This window comes from Canis lupus, chromosome 27, assembly GCF_003254725.2.
Source record: "Canis lupus dingo isolate Sandy chromosome 27, ASM325472v2, whole genome shotgun sequence".
Taxonomy (NCBI): Eukaryota; Metazoa; Chordata; class Mammalia; order Carnivora; family Canidae; genus Canis; species Canis lupus.
In genome coordinates, this window is record NC_064269.1 from 11,031,195 (window position 1) to 11,046,219 (window position 15,025).

The 15,025-nt window shown below is 40.2% G+C and overlaps 1 long non-coding RNA gene across 4 annotated transcripts in view; it reads right to left on the bottom strand.

Moving 5' to 3' along the window:
• The window catches only part of LOC112678195 (uncharacterized), a 325,792-nt gene that overhangs the window by 248,168 nt on the left and 62,599 nt on the right, over nucleotides 1-15,025 (bottom strand). For all 4 annotated transcript variants that reach the window (XR_007406469.1, XR_007406467.1, XR_007406468.1 and 1 more), the window contains exon 2: nucleotides 13,385-13,540. This is a non-coding gene — a long non-coding RNA (uncharacterized LOC112678195). The remainder of the gene's footprint in view (nucleotides 1-13,384; nucleotides 13,541-15,025) is intronic.

Sequence of the window (15,025 nt, forward strand, 5' to 3'; positions counted from 1 at the left end):
ATTATTATTCTTGGAACAAGATTTTTAGAAATGAAACATGACAGCATTTTTAAGCTTTCACATTATTTTCTCTAGCCTAGAAAAGCAGGTGATTAAGAAAACTGCTTCAACTTTCTTCAAGGTGTTGACATGCAGGCAAGAACACTTTATGTTTTCATTCTGTTTGCATCTGAATTGAATCATTAAGTAGTAAATTGTGGATACCACAAATCTTTGAAAATGGCATTAGGAATCCAATCAGTTAAATTAAAAAAAAAAAAGAGAGAGAGAGAGAGAGAGAGAGAGAGCTATGTACTTCATCTGAAAGTGTCATGCAGTGGAGAAAAAAAGCTGCCTTTGAAAAAATTATCAATACCTCTAGAAGTTGACAACTTAACCCAGATGGAGAAAACAAACTTCCAGCCCACAGCTGACTTTTCATGGGGCTTCCCTAAACTCCATTTTATGCACCTACCTTATTAAATCTCCCTAATGTGGCAGTTGTCTGGAGACTGGGCTGTAACCGAGTCAAACCTAGGGTGATGTGGCTAACAGTAACTGCTGGCACCAGCTTTCTGAGGAGTTACCGTGTTTGAGAAAGAAAACATTGTCAGGGTGGTAGCATAACCCCAAGAGTAATAAAGTGGCCAGACACCTGGAAGCAATTATGTGCATGGTCGAGATTATCCATCATGCTTTGCTCACTGTCTCTCTTGCAAAGACCTTTGTTTTTACATTCTCGGTAGCTAACTTCTGGGCTGAAAAGCCTGTTTCACAGACGATGTTTTCCACCGAGGCCCTTCCACTTACTGCCATTCCCACATGATGTCGATCATTTGTTTGCACAGCCCAGCGACAAACCTCAGAGCTGCTGTAATAATAAGGTGGTCAGTAGGCTTGCACCAGCAGGGGCATCAATCACACTCCTGCCACAGCTGAAACAAACGCCCTTTGCCCACCAGCACCACTTACAGAGCGCAATCTGCGGCCCTCAAATGGAACCGTTCAAGCGCCGCGTTCCATTTAGGCCCTAATTTAATATTTTTCTAAATCAGATTATTGCTTGTAAGTCATGATTGTTAAGTTCCTTCTGACATTTATTTATCGCTCAGATCCCATTATTCATTAAGCTCTTGTGCTGCAGACAATCAAGTTAGCCCGGGTCCTAGAATCAAACACTTTTTTTTTTTTTCCCTCAGATCAGGGGAATCAAAACTGCAGAAAACTATTGGGTCTCCGACTTCTGATTCGGTGCCCTGAAAACCTGGTCCACTTTTCAAATATTTCCTCAAATACTTGTTTAACTGAGTTGAATAGCATGCTTATAACGAATAAAAATCCTTGTGATTCAGATTTGTGTCCTTTGCCGTAGAGCCATATGCACTTCCTGCAAGAGAATCCAAATGCTAGCTAAACTGCCTTTATTAATGTAGTATTGATAATTGATCATTTCACAGACTAAATGCCCACTATAAGAAAGTCTGGGTTCATTTAATAGAAGGGTTTCCCCAGTTTGGTATTAAAGCATGTAAGAAATTTCTCTGAAACCCGCTAAATGCTCTTCTTAAAAAAAAAAAAATCTTACAAAATTGAAATGTTTTTAAGTTTAGGAAGGTTAATCTAATTTAAAGTTTTGAGTTATTTAGTATTTATTAGAAGTGCCCACATCCATTAACAAATGAAACAGTCCTCTCTCCTCTAGGATCTTACATTTGAAAGTTGACAGTATTTTAAAAAACAGACAAACAAACAGCCATCACTTGGAGACTAGGGGAAGAGGGTGGAGGTAGAAGAGTCCAAATTAGGGCTGTTCCCCAGAAAGAAAACAACCCTTCCCTGCTGCTGCCTGTCTCTGATCTCCACTTAGCTACTCAGTCAGTGGCACAACTTGAAAGGGACCTGGAGTCAGACTCACAGAGCAGGACTCCAGGTCCTTGTGTTACCGTGGTCTCTGGCTTCCAGATGGTTTGGTCCATGCCATTTGGAAAACCAGTTTCAGTAACTTCCTCTCCAATTTCTGCAAAAGACAGAACAGCTCCTATAGCTCCAGTTTGGAGATTATGCGCTGCTTCTGATAGTGATGACCTAATAAAAGTCAGACTCCTTTCTGCTGTTTTTAAGATCCAAAGGAGATTTTTTAATTTTTTGTAACCAAAAATCCGTATTTGTACACCTACATGTTCTAAAACAAAATTTTTACATTTTAATGTTTATTCAGTTAACAGATTGTCATCCTTAGCAAGCGGGAAATGAGAAAGCTAGTATTTTCATTGCAATTAGCTGACAAAACCTGGGCGCAAGAGAATCACCTAATCCATGTAAAAATCTGTTGTCTCCAGCTCTTGTCAGCCTCTGTAGGGAATTCTAGCCCTCAGCTTCCTCCTAAATTTCTCTCCTTCTTCCTACCTTTCCCCCATTCACCCTCCACCATTCACTTCTAGAACAACATGCTGCCATCTCAGATGACTGCTTATATACTTACGTAGCCGGTACTCTGTTTCAATCTTTCTAAAGGCAAAGTCATCATAGATAGCATGTGAGATGCCTGCAACAGCTTAGCATCTAGATTGATATTCCCTCTCGTTCATCCATACGTCAGTCTGCAGGTGGGATAGCCAGATTTCATAAATCCCACTTCTCTGTTTTCTAGGGGGCTTATAACTTAGACTAATTTCTGAATTAAAACTCATTTCTGAACTTTCCTTCCCTAGGATTCAGAAACATCTACATGCTTCCACTGCCGCTATTAACACTAGAACTATTTCTGATTGCCGAAAAAGAAGTTCCAACATAGGTAAACTGATTTTGTGGGTAGAACATTGATCACATGAAAACAGTCTTCATCACATTGCAGCTTTGAGTCTCCCATGAATCTCTGCTTTGGTGCCATACCAGGTGGCTTTTCATCATTCACAATGCTATTCTCATTCCATCAATTTCTTCCTCATCTAGGGTAGTTGTCCAAACCCTGTCAGGGCACCAGAACCACCTGGGCAGATTTCTCAAAATACAGATATCTAGGCCCTGCCCCACCACACCCTCTCAAGACTCTGATTGCTTTAGAGCTGGAATGGGACCTAGAAATTTATATTTTGATAAAGCTCCTAGGTGACCCTGATGGGCTGAGCCATAGGAAACACTAACTTACTACCTGAAGCAGTGATTCTTGAGCAGCAGTAGAAGTGGCTAATCACATGGCCAGACCTCCCCAGCCTGGCCCACTTCACCCAAGTCCAAGAATCTCAATGCTCAGCTACATTGAAGTTGCAGGGGGTCAAGGCTTGCATAGTTTGCAAAAATTATCCAGATGATTCTGATACTGTGCATTAGTTGGGAATAAGGATAGAGAGATGAATCAGTAATAAATAATCCCTAAATATAATATCATATGCTTTAAACCCTATAATCTAGCTTGCCTACCCTCACATTTCAGTTGTTTGGAAGTAAGTACAACAAAGAACCCAAATCATGAAGCAACCATTGAGGGATGATATTTTCTTCACTTGTCTTCAAACAAGAATGCTTGGTCAACAAGTTCCCAGGCAGTAGAGTTTTCAGTTTGTATTTTAAACCCTTGAGTGTAAGAAGGGCCCAAAAACTCTCTCAGGCATCCCATTCAGAATTTAACACCTTGATGTCCCAGATACCTGTCCTCTGTACAACAGCCTGCATCCTTCTTGGTGCACCTTGGTCTTCTTTGCCTACCCCCGGTGGAGATGGAGAACAACAGATGGTGGCAAATGCAGAAATCTGGTAATGGATGTAGGATATGTTTGTGCCTTGTATTGCCGTGATCAACACCACTACTAAATCCCCTTTTTGCCCTCTACGGTAAGATCCGAATGACAGACCAATTTATCAACTGTGAATATTGGTGTAAACAACTTCAAGGCTGGGATATTTTTCATACCCCCTTGAAAACTGTCATCAGTTCTGTAGAGTGGTAAGGAAACCGCTGATCCATTTAAGAAACTGTCAGCAGGTGTACAAAGAAGTGAAAGATGGATGCCTTCGAAAGGTCTTAGGAAAGGAGGCTCCAGCTGTCGGAATACAGGCCTTCTCATATACACTCAGACTCGCCATGGAGCAAGGGAAATTATGGGGCAGAGTGTAAGTCTCAACACTGCAGTTATCAGCAGAAGGAACAATTCACTTCAGAAGGAAATTTCCAGACACGCATTCCTGAGTTGTGAAGTATTTGAGTTATAGCAATGTCGTCTGTGCCACAGTTATCCAAAGTGCCAACTTTTGGATTATAAACGTGTGTCTCAGAAACTCTAAACTGAGACTCTCAGCCTCCACTTACTGAAAGTGATTAAAATCCCCTGCTTGGAATCATATACTGAGTCTAAATTTTGAATAATTTTTTTTTTCAAAAAAATCAGAGATCATCATGCTGTCCACCTTAAAACTTGGCAGATCATCTGGGACTTCAAACTTCACAGGTCACTTATAGACAAAAAAACCAAAAACCAAAAACCAAAAAACCCCACCTTTTTTGATGTAGATTTTCCTTTTGTGTACAAAGATGTTTTGGTAATCTAGTGGTTTTGCTTGAGTATGGCAGTCACCAAAGAAACTTATTCCAGCCATGTTTGAAATACTTGTCATCTGATTAAAAAGTAGCCTCAGTCATTAGCCATCAGGGACACGGGTGGAAAGAGCCAGTTATATATTACCACCACCCCCCAATGGTAATAAAATCATTTGGTCTTTTGCATACTGGTTTTGAAATTTGTTAAGTGGCAGATCTAAAAAAATTTCAAAAATGTTAAGATACTATACAAATGTAACATTCAGTTAGGAGTATTGTGTGTTGTGGATTTATTTTTTTAAAGTAATGTGTTACAAACAAAAAAGATCAATTCAGGGCTTATTTTAATAGCGTCTCAGTAATGCTGTGCATTATTAAAATTAAGATTGATTTTTTTCACTACAGTGCTCTTTGTATTGCATGTATTTTTAATGGTAGATAGAATTGAATCTGATATAAAATGCTGTGATGTAGGGAAAAGAATATAAATTCATCCACGGAATTAAATGGAATTAAACTGGAAAACAGAATGTTAAGGCCTGAAAGATGTTACACCCATTCATCAAATCAGGAGCCATTCAATATTATCTTCAACATTTGCACTCAATTAAATTGACTTTATGGAAACTAGTCTTTCTTTTATAATTATGTGACTAATATAGCACCAACTTATGCTAAAAGCAAACAAATTCAGAATTTCCTTATAAATGGTAGTTTCCATGAGAATGAAACAAAAGGACCAAAGCAAGGAGGGAAAAAAAAAATAGACTGAATTACTATTAGATCCCAAATCTAAGTTTCTTAAGTCTGGTCCTGATTTCCCTGAGTGCGCAAAACACTACTTATTTCCATAATGCACTAAGTAGTGCCCCAAACATTTAGAAAAGAACTGACTTGTGGCTGGAGTAAAGGGTTAAATCAAAGCCATTGGGCCAACCTGCTTCACCATAAAGTTCACTGTGTTGGAAGTGGATGCGTGGCTTGTGTTTGGTGTTAGTCTCAGATGGGTTCATTTATTTGCACAAAAATAGTGGGCTTCCTAAGACTTCTCAACCATGTCCTGGTTTTGTTATTTTGTTCATAATTTAGTATTTAGGTATTTAGTTTGGGCTAGTCCTGGTCGCTGAACAAACAAGGCAATGCATGTTAAAAAGTGCCCTACTTATCCCTATCAAAAAAAAAAAAAAAATCTTCCAACTCAACTCATGCCACTAGCTCCAAAAATAACTGCTTTTTCAACCTTTGGGGTCAGAAGACCAAAGAAAGTTAAACCCAGCATCTCCTCTTTGTCATTCCCTCTCTGAACTTAGATATACAGACACCCGAAGCATGGGAAAAGCATCACTTGGAAAACTACCTCAGTGGAGAAGTATCACTACATGCGATTTGCTAACCCTAAAGAACATTCTGCCTCTTATAATCAGTCAGCTTAGATGTAAGTGACAGATTACAGTTTTTACAATAAAACTACCCATTCTGAAAAGTTCCTGAATAAGTACTCATGCTGAAGCCTTTATGTCAGAAAAAGGAAGTATTATAGCACGTTACAGATGGTCAAGACTGCAATATGCATTAGCTAGAGACAAGGCAGGAAATCACCCCTCCACCAAAGCCCCAATGTGATAATCATGATGATCCAGCACTCCTGCCAAAGCTCTTAAAATTGTCTGTGATGATTCCTTTAAACAGACATAAGACAATGTAGAAGAGAGATTAGCTTCCTTTTCTTAATTAGTAATAAGTCTTCAACCTATTATATTTGCCTAGCATTTTCCTAAAGCAATTATCAACATCACTTTGTTGACCGCCAAAACACCTCTAGATGGGAAATCAGAAAACCAAATCAAATCTGTCCAAATCCCAAATCTCCACATGTACTAGTGATCTAATCTAGAAGGAAAGCCTCCTGAATGCAGTCATTTTCCTGCTGCAAGTTCATGAGCAAATACAGCATAAAAAGTGTGTCCTTGGGCAGCCCGGGTGGCTCAGAGGTTTAGCGCCACTTTTAGCCCAGGGTGTGATCCTGGAGACCCAGGATCGAGTCCCACATCGGGCTCCCTGCATGGAGCCTGGTTCTCCCTCGCCTGTGTCTCTGCCTCTCTCTGTCTCTGTGTCTCTCATGAATAAATAAAATCTTTAAAAAAAAGTGTGTCCTCCCCAAAATCTAGGCCAGTCAACATTTCAGAGAAAAGAAAGTAATAACAAAGATCTGAGCTAACTCCTATTCTCCACATAATAAAACATGGTCTCAGGGGGCTTGGATGGTTCAATAGGTTAAGCATCCAGCTCTTGATTTCAGCTCAGATCATGATCTCAGGGTCATGAGATAGAACCCCAAGTTGGGTTCCATGCCTGGAATGGAGCTGCTTCAGATTTTCTCTCTCTCTCTCTCCTTCTTCTTCTTTCCCTCTCTAAGAAATTCATTCTACCCTTTCCCTCTCTAAGAAAAATAATAAAATAAAATAAGACATGGTCTCTTTTGAGCAGAAACAAGTTCTCTACCTACCAACATAGTTTTACATAATAGGATTGGAGTCTGAATAACTAAGAATCTGCTTAGATTTGTGTAACCGGCTTCCTTTCCACCAGTGTCTTAATTCAATCTCAGATTAAGAGGAGTTCTACCCATAGGTGGGTGCTTCAACTTCCCACTCAAAAGAAATTCGATTCTGAAGCAATTGATATCATTAAGTTGAAGATAGAAAATAAGAAGCAAAATCTAAGAACATATGTCATTTTAAAAAGGAGGGCATAAGAAGGGCTGCAACAACGAGTATTAGACATTTTTTATTCCAATTTCCTTGCCCTAAGCCAACTCCTGTGGGCCAAGTGTTTAAAGACAACGGCCCCACACACATACACTGCATTATCCCCGGCCCCAGAGACTTCAGTGCAGAACCTGAGCCAACCCTGACAAAGTGTCACTGCTTCAAAGTGGCTCCCCGTCAAAGCCATACTCTGTACATCTGCAGGTATGCACTTTCTTGGTTGAGGGGATACTCCAGAGGACCCTCGAGCTCTGCTACCTGTGCTGTTTCGAGCACCAGTTTGGTTCATCTGTAGTCCCAGGAGGAAAAGGACAATAAGGGCAAAAGCCAAAGTCAACACTGCGGTTGAGCTTGGAGGCATTTTTTCTAGATACTTAACATGTTCACACTGAGGTTGCGGCAGAGGTGGGGGCCGGGTAGGGGCCTATAGATTCCCCTATAGTTTAATTATTAAATGGCAAATGCCTCCCCTTGTGGCCTCATATTTTTTCAGGTATCTCACCGCCTTCTGGTTTCGCCACAGCTGTGATTGGAAAGGATTGCTCATACTTATGGCTTAAGTGGACACGAGTTATCCTAATATGGAAGACCAATCTTCCCCATCTTCTGTGGTTTATATGCTATGTTTTACGTCATAGCTAACTGCTGAAATCGTTGCTAAATAACCTTAATCTTTAATACTTTATTCCATTTTCCAGAGAGAATCAAAATCAGATGGCAATGCATCTAAAACCTTCTCAGCTCTAATAGTACGATCTAGGGATACTCTGCTGCGTTTCTTGTGCCATAAACTTAGTAAGTTTATTTTCAGGCAAAAAGTACTTTGTGTTCACATGCTATGAGGATTGTTTTTCCCACTTTCTCTTTTTCTTTTTTATGTTTTCCTTTAGAGTAAAATACCATATGGCAGACACGCATGTACACTGTTTGGTAGATTAATGAATTCCCACTGAGATCACATATTCTTCTCCTCTGGGAGTTTTCTCTGCCTGTACTCCACATTTCAGATTTTATACAGTTCTTTCTTGGTAATACAACTTACAAATTGCATGTTTACATCTCTTTCTGGGGTGTGTACAACAGGAACCCTTGGAGTCCATGCTGATAGCACCTACTATGAAAATCATTCAGTGTGATTATTGGCGCCACCCTCCATACTCTAGACCAGCAAACAAGCAGGACCTATGTACAGCCTGTTGTAAAAGTTGGGATAACACCAAATCTGGTTGACTCACTGCCCACATTTTTATTTCTCAACATAAATATTTTTCATATGAACGAACCAACATTTTTCCCCAGGTACAAAGGGCTATTTTTTAATCCTTCTTTTAAAGGGGTAGGAGAAGGGTTTAATGCATATAGACAGCAGTAATAGGAACGCGGGCTTTGCACATTGCAGACTCACTGACCTTTTAGCCTTCTGGAGTTTAACCATTTCCTGATGTCTTTTAACAGTAATTTTCTTGTTGGAAAAGCCCTTTCTAAACTGATAGCATCTAAACAAGCCTCTACCTTAATTGGAAAAATTCTCCCATAAATATTTATGCTGCAGTGCTTAGGCCATTTACTAAACTCAACTGCCCATTATGGGTTAAAACAGGGAGCATTGTTTTGGGTTGCCTAAAGCTTGACATGGTTTATTGGAGGGGACCCGAAGCTGTAATTTATTTAATCAAGCCTCTGACCCCAGCCCTCTGGAGTAGCCAGTAATTGTGAGGGAGAACTAACCCAAGACCGCATTGACTCGAGTCAGTATTATGGGCTGTAAATTCTGTAAGCCTAATTTGGAAGAAAAAAAAAAGAAAAAGTACAAAATATGTAGAAATGAAAGTCCTATGCATTTGTTCATTGTACTTTGGTGAAGATAAATATAAGATGAATAGAAGATAGATGGATGATAGATAGAAAGAAGATAGATAAAATTTTAAAAACAAAACCTTCAAAGCAGTGAAGATGAACCATCTAATTTCCGGCTGGTGTGATGTCTCTGTGGCTCCTTGCCCTCTTTATAGTTCCGAGGTCCCGTCACACAAGAACTCACACGGCATTTAATTTAATTTTTGCTTTTGAAAATATATCAGATTTGGGGAAGGTAGGGGTAAGGAAAGGCTTTTGTATTAAAATCTTGTTAAGACTCCTGCTTAAGCACAAATTCTAGATAAGCTGAGCTGAAGATAAAAATATGACTGCTGGTTTTTCTTCCCAATTGTCGAATTCGTATTATTTCTACACCTGAGGTCATGATTTTCAGGAACTACATGATGAGTACAAGTGTGTATTTATACGGTGTGTGTGTGTGTGTATACATGTATGTTTGCGTGTTTAGACAAATAAATAAAAATCTTCTTTAAATTTCCATTTCCAGGTGTAGATTTTCTCCTGATTCCATTTTTGAGTCATGATTAATTTATATGTTTACAATAAAAAAAGAACCTCTTCTCTATTGGCCCTTTGATCGCCCAGCTACAGACCCATTCCTTATTTTGAGGTATGATTTAAAAACGATACTGCAACCAAAAACATACTTTTTCTTTAAAAAATTACCTGGCAAAAAAATAAAATAAAAAATAAACAAAATAAAAATAAAAAATTACCTGGCTACTGCCCTCCAGATTTCTAGTTCAAGAAGAAATTCTAAGTCAAGAATGATAATGGTTTATTAAACTATAAATCATGCTTCCTCTTTGTTTAAACTTGCATTTTGTTGAAACACCAACCCCCCCGCCCCCCGCATGTTTTTCTTTAGCCCTCTCGGAGCTTGGCAATACCAGCATCTGTTAATGGCTCCTCTTGTCCTATTTTCCAATAGCAAACATCCAGGTGGGGACCTATGTTAGACATTTAGGCTGGACAGGTCGTTGCAGTAACTGTCCAAAGGGCTTGCTATATAAGAGTATCATGGACAGATGCTTTTTGATACAGAGGTAGCACCTAATGTTTCAGCTTTATTCAAATCAGCTATAAACAATCCTCCAAGGAGCTCTGAACACAAAAGAAAGGGTTAATTTATTCTCCACCAAATAGATTACCTCACCTTTTAATTCAGAAAATCTCTTTGAAGAAGCTTATACCAGGATTCTAATTTTTCCTGTTAAATTATTCATTCCTCGTTCTACTTGGGTGTTATTATCTCTGTCAGAGTGATGGATGTTACAGAAACAGTCATTAGGTTACAAACTACACAGATTTTTGAAAAAAGAAAAAGGTAAAATTATGGCAGAAAAACAAACAATAGATGTGATTGTGCAGGTCTCTCTGTAAGAGTAATCCAGGAGCTGAGGATAGAGATTTCCTGTAAAAGGATGCAAATGTCCCTAGGAAAAGAAAAGGGGGGAATAGATATGTTGCTGGGCTGGCTAAGAAAAGATGCCTGTGGATAGTGACATTGCTCGTTCCCACCAGTACCGTGCTCCGGAACTTACAGTCCCAGAACTGAACACTTCATCCCACCTAGGGTCATTCCCTTGACAGAGCATCCTATGCTCCATGACCACAGATGGCTCTTTTAATCCTAGCCAGCAAACTCGAAAGTATGTGGCACTGATTAAGAGCAAGCTAGACAATGAAACTAGAACCAGCCCAGAAAAAACTCAGTGGCCACTCGGCTAAAAAATTAGCTTTTTTCCATATTCATAATAATAGCGATAATAGCTCATTTAGTATTTCCTAAGGGCTCATCACAGAGTATTATTATTTGAGTATTATTATCAAGAGTTATTCATTTGAGCCTCTGAACAACCACTTTTACACCCCTTTTATAGATGAGAAAACCAAGAAACATAGAAGTTAATCCCACTGACTAAGATCACACAGCTAATCAGTGGAAGAGCCAGCATTTGAACCTAGCATGGCTCCAGACCCCATGCTTTTGGTTCCAGACCTAATAATCCTCACAACACGTAGTGCTATCGTCCTTAAAAATCACAAGGCCCTCATGCCTGCTCAAAGAAATGTGCTGTGGCACACTCTTCAAATCGGAACTCAGAAGGGACCTGTTTTGTTGGCTCTGACCACCCTCAGTCCATGAAAGGCATCGCTGCGGAAAGAAAAGCTCAAAATCAGTAAGGACGATCTCCAGATGCTGTCTCTGAACTCCACTGAAGAGGATCAAAACATACCACCCCAAAATATGCCACTCTGGCATATTATTTTGAGCTGCAGGCAATTGAGAAAGAGCAGATACAGGAAGGGCCCTTCCTACCTAAAAGCAAAGCAGGGCATAAATTTCCAGGGAGAAAGGTGCTCTCCCTATTCTGGGAAGAGAACATTCTTATGACCAGAGAAGAGGGTCCATGCCAAGAGGAGTCTGTACAAACAAAGCTTGTTAAAATAACGCTTCTCATCCATTAGTTTCCTCCATATATTGCCTCCTCACTTTTCCACACTTTACTGGCCCTAGCCCAAACCCCTTTTTCCTTTGTCTTGTCCCATCTCCATAATTTATTGCTCTTTGTTAAATGGTATATAAGCCTCCAGGTCTGACCGTCTCTTTGGATGTTTTTTTTTTTCTTTCCTCTTAAACTGTCATTTGCCCACTTTAATTTGTAGTCCCCACGCACAAAACCGAAGAGTGAACAAAAGTCCTTTCTCCCCCTACCAACCCCTCACATGAGTATGAGTAAGTCTATGTATGACCAGAAAACTTAGATATTGAATGTTCTGGTTATCTGATTTACCAAATGTCAGCATATTTGAACTTTGAGATAGGCAAGGACATTAAAACCATATTGAGTATAATTTGACTCCTTGGATTCAGAAAGTATTTTGGTATCTTTCAGTGCTTCAGTGTTGTCATAATGAGCAATTATCATTTTTTATATGTAGTACTTTAGACATACTAGGGCTGTCTGTGGCATTCTCTAGATGTTGCTTTTCTACAAAATAAATTCCCCATGTCATCTTGATATAAAAAAAAAAAAAAACTACTTCCTTCTCTCCCCTCATCCTGACTGAGCTTGCTCATAAAACGCAGTGTGACTCAGTTGCTTGATTCTTCCTGAGTCACCCAGTGTCGTCTCCTAATGCATCGAGTTCTACCACTCTCCCTTCTAGCACCCTACGTGCCTTTGCTCTTGACCTTCTGGTAGGCCCCATACAACATTAACGCGGACCCTCAATTCTGGGTAAACTCAACCACATGCTCTCTTGCTGTATGTTCCACATTGTGAGCACCCCCAACGAAGGCCAAATGAATCGTTGTTTCAGACTCTCTCACCTTAGCTGGGTCCTTTGTTCATCTTTCTTTACTTTACCACACCAATTGGTGTTGCCATTCAGTTTTATGTTTTCTTTTCTTTTTTTTTTTTGGTTTTATGTTTTCTTATTTTCTACCAGTACTTGAGCGTCTAGTCCATGCCAGCGTCCTTAACTAATCATTTTCACAGAAAAAGAAACCAAGACTGAAAAATCTGGTAAAGTTGCCCACCATCACGCAGCCAACAGGCCATGCCAGGACTCACACCCTAGTCTGTCTGCACAGCCTGTACTTGGAATACTCCCCGCACAGTGGAACCCCATCTTGCATGGATCTTTTTCACTCAAGGGGCCCAGTGCAAGCCCACTCATCATTCTGGTGCTCAACCAAAGAAATGGCCATCTGTTCCATTGCTAGCGGAAAAGCTGGATCTGTCAGACTAATTGAGAGACGGGACCATAGACACAAAATTGTGTATACTGTACTTTATGAGAGACTTAAGGGATTCTCTTTTTAAGTCCCTTTGATGATTGTGATTTTTACTTTATGTATCAGAACTGGACTCCGAGTAATGTGCTCCTCCACTACGCTGTCACTGCTTCAGCACTGTGGCCCCAGCTGCTTCAAACCAGAGCCCCCACTCCATGCCACAAAGCTACCCTGGGCTCTTGTTACTTCGACAGATGATCTCTGTAACCAAACTACCGGATCAAATAGCCCAGAATGAACCTCAGGACTTCCTGCCACCCACACCCTGAAGTACCTTCCCCACCCCCACCCTTCCTTTTCCCTAGTCCCAGAGGAACACATTTTCTCCCTCCCCACCTTGTCTCCTGGTCAACCCCGGCACTTCCTGTTTTCTGCTACACCTGCCCTCTGTCCTCACAACCATCACCTAGTTTGACTCACTTTGTGCTACAAGCATGCGGAGATCTCACCTACTGCCCAGCATCCGGCTATGTTTTGGTATCATGTTTAAGACACTGCCTTTGTATAAACCCCGACTCCACCACATAGCTGTGTGATCTTCATCTCTGCGCTTCCATTCTCCCATTCAGGAAACATCTGTAACAGAAGGACCCATTTCAGAGCTGCAGGGGTTAACCTAGACAATCTACGCAGAGCTTTTACTAAACACTCGATAAATGTCAGTGATTATTAACAATTTGATTCCATCTTCCTCCAGTTCACCATCTTCTCCTTCACTCTCTCTTCACTACCCAACTTCTTAGAAGATTAGCAGACACAGATGTCTGCACTTCTCCCGCCTTCCTCTCCTCCACCCTTCACCATCTGGGGTTAAGTCTCGCTGCTCTGAAGCAATTTCTTTGGCAGCTGCCCATGACGCTTCATCACCACAGAGGATGATGCCCAAACCTACATCCCTAGCCCTTCCCTTTGAGCTGAGTTAGCTTCTGAGTCAGTCCACATTTCCCGCATCAGCAAAACACCTTTATGTCCATCTCACAGATACCTTAAAGCCCTGACTCAAGGCTCACCTTCCACTACATACTTATTCCTCCATTTTCCTTCTTTATCTTGGTTCATGGGATCATAATCTTCCGGGTTTCAAAGGTTTGGAAATTTGGAAGCACCCTTCCCATCTAATCGTGTTTCAAATGTTAATCCTCCCTCGGAAATGTATCTTCCTCTCGTACTTCTCTTCCATCCAAACTTCTCTGGCCCAGGTCCTTTCTAATTTCTGCTAAAAGGTCTTTCTACCTCACCCTTCAAATGTTTCTCCTCTGTGACAAGAGACAGATCTCCCTAAAATACAGATTTCATTGTGCCATTTCATAATCTATAATCTTCAGTGTTTCTCTAGCACACACACAACTAATCCAATTTATCAAATTTTGTTCTGTTTCCACTACCAGATACTTTTAAATTCTTTATTACCACCATTCCCCACAGTCTATCTGCACCTGCACACGTGTCCCAAACATGTCTTGCATGTCCCCATTTCTCATCTTTGCTGTTTCCGGCCAGCATAGCAGAGAGGTTAAGGACAAACTCCGTAATCAGATGGCCTGGGTTTGGATCCCACCTCTACCGCATATGGATTGTGTGACTTTAAGCAGGTTACTTGGTTTTCTTAATGGTAAAATAATGTTAATGAAAGGACTTAATCCATAAGATTGTTGGCAGAATCAATGAAAAAATATAGATAAAGCATTGGAGCAGCATCTGACACTAACAAATCGCTTTATATCATTTGATATATAGCTACTATGCTCTTCCTGCTCATGCTTTTATTCATCTTTTTAAATACAAACCCCACCTCTTTAAAAACTGCCAAATGTATGGGAGTTTTAAAAACATATCTTCATTGATTTATAGCTTAACCCAAGTGAGATTTGGTAACAGAATCTCTATGAAACTGATTGTTGAGATTTGCTCTATGGCTAGTTCACTGTTCACCCTATGATTTATTTTACCTATTTTTTTATGCTTTACACAAATGGTGCCATTATCTACATACTCTTTTGTGTATTCCTTCTTTTGACACTAGCTCATTAGTGTAACATATGCTTTTTGGTGTGACTGTGT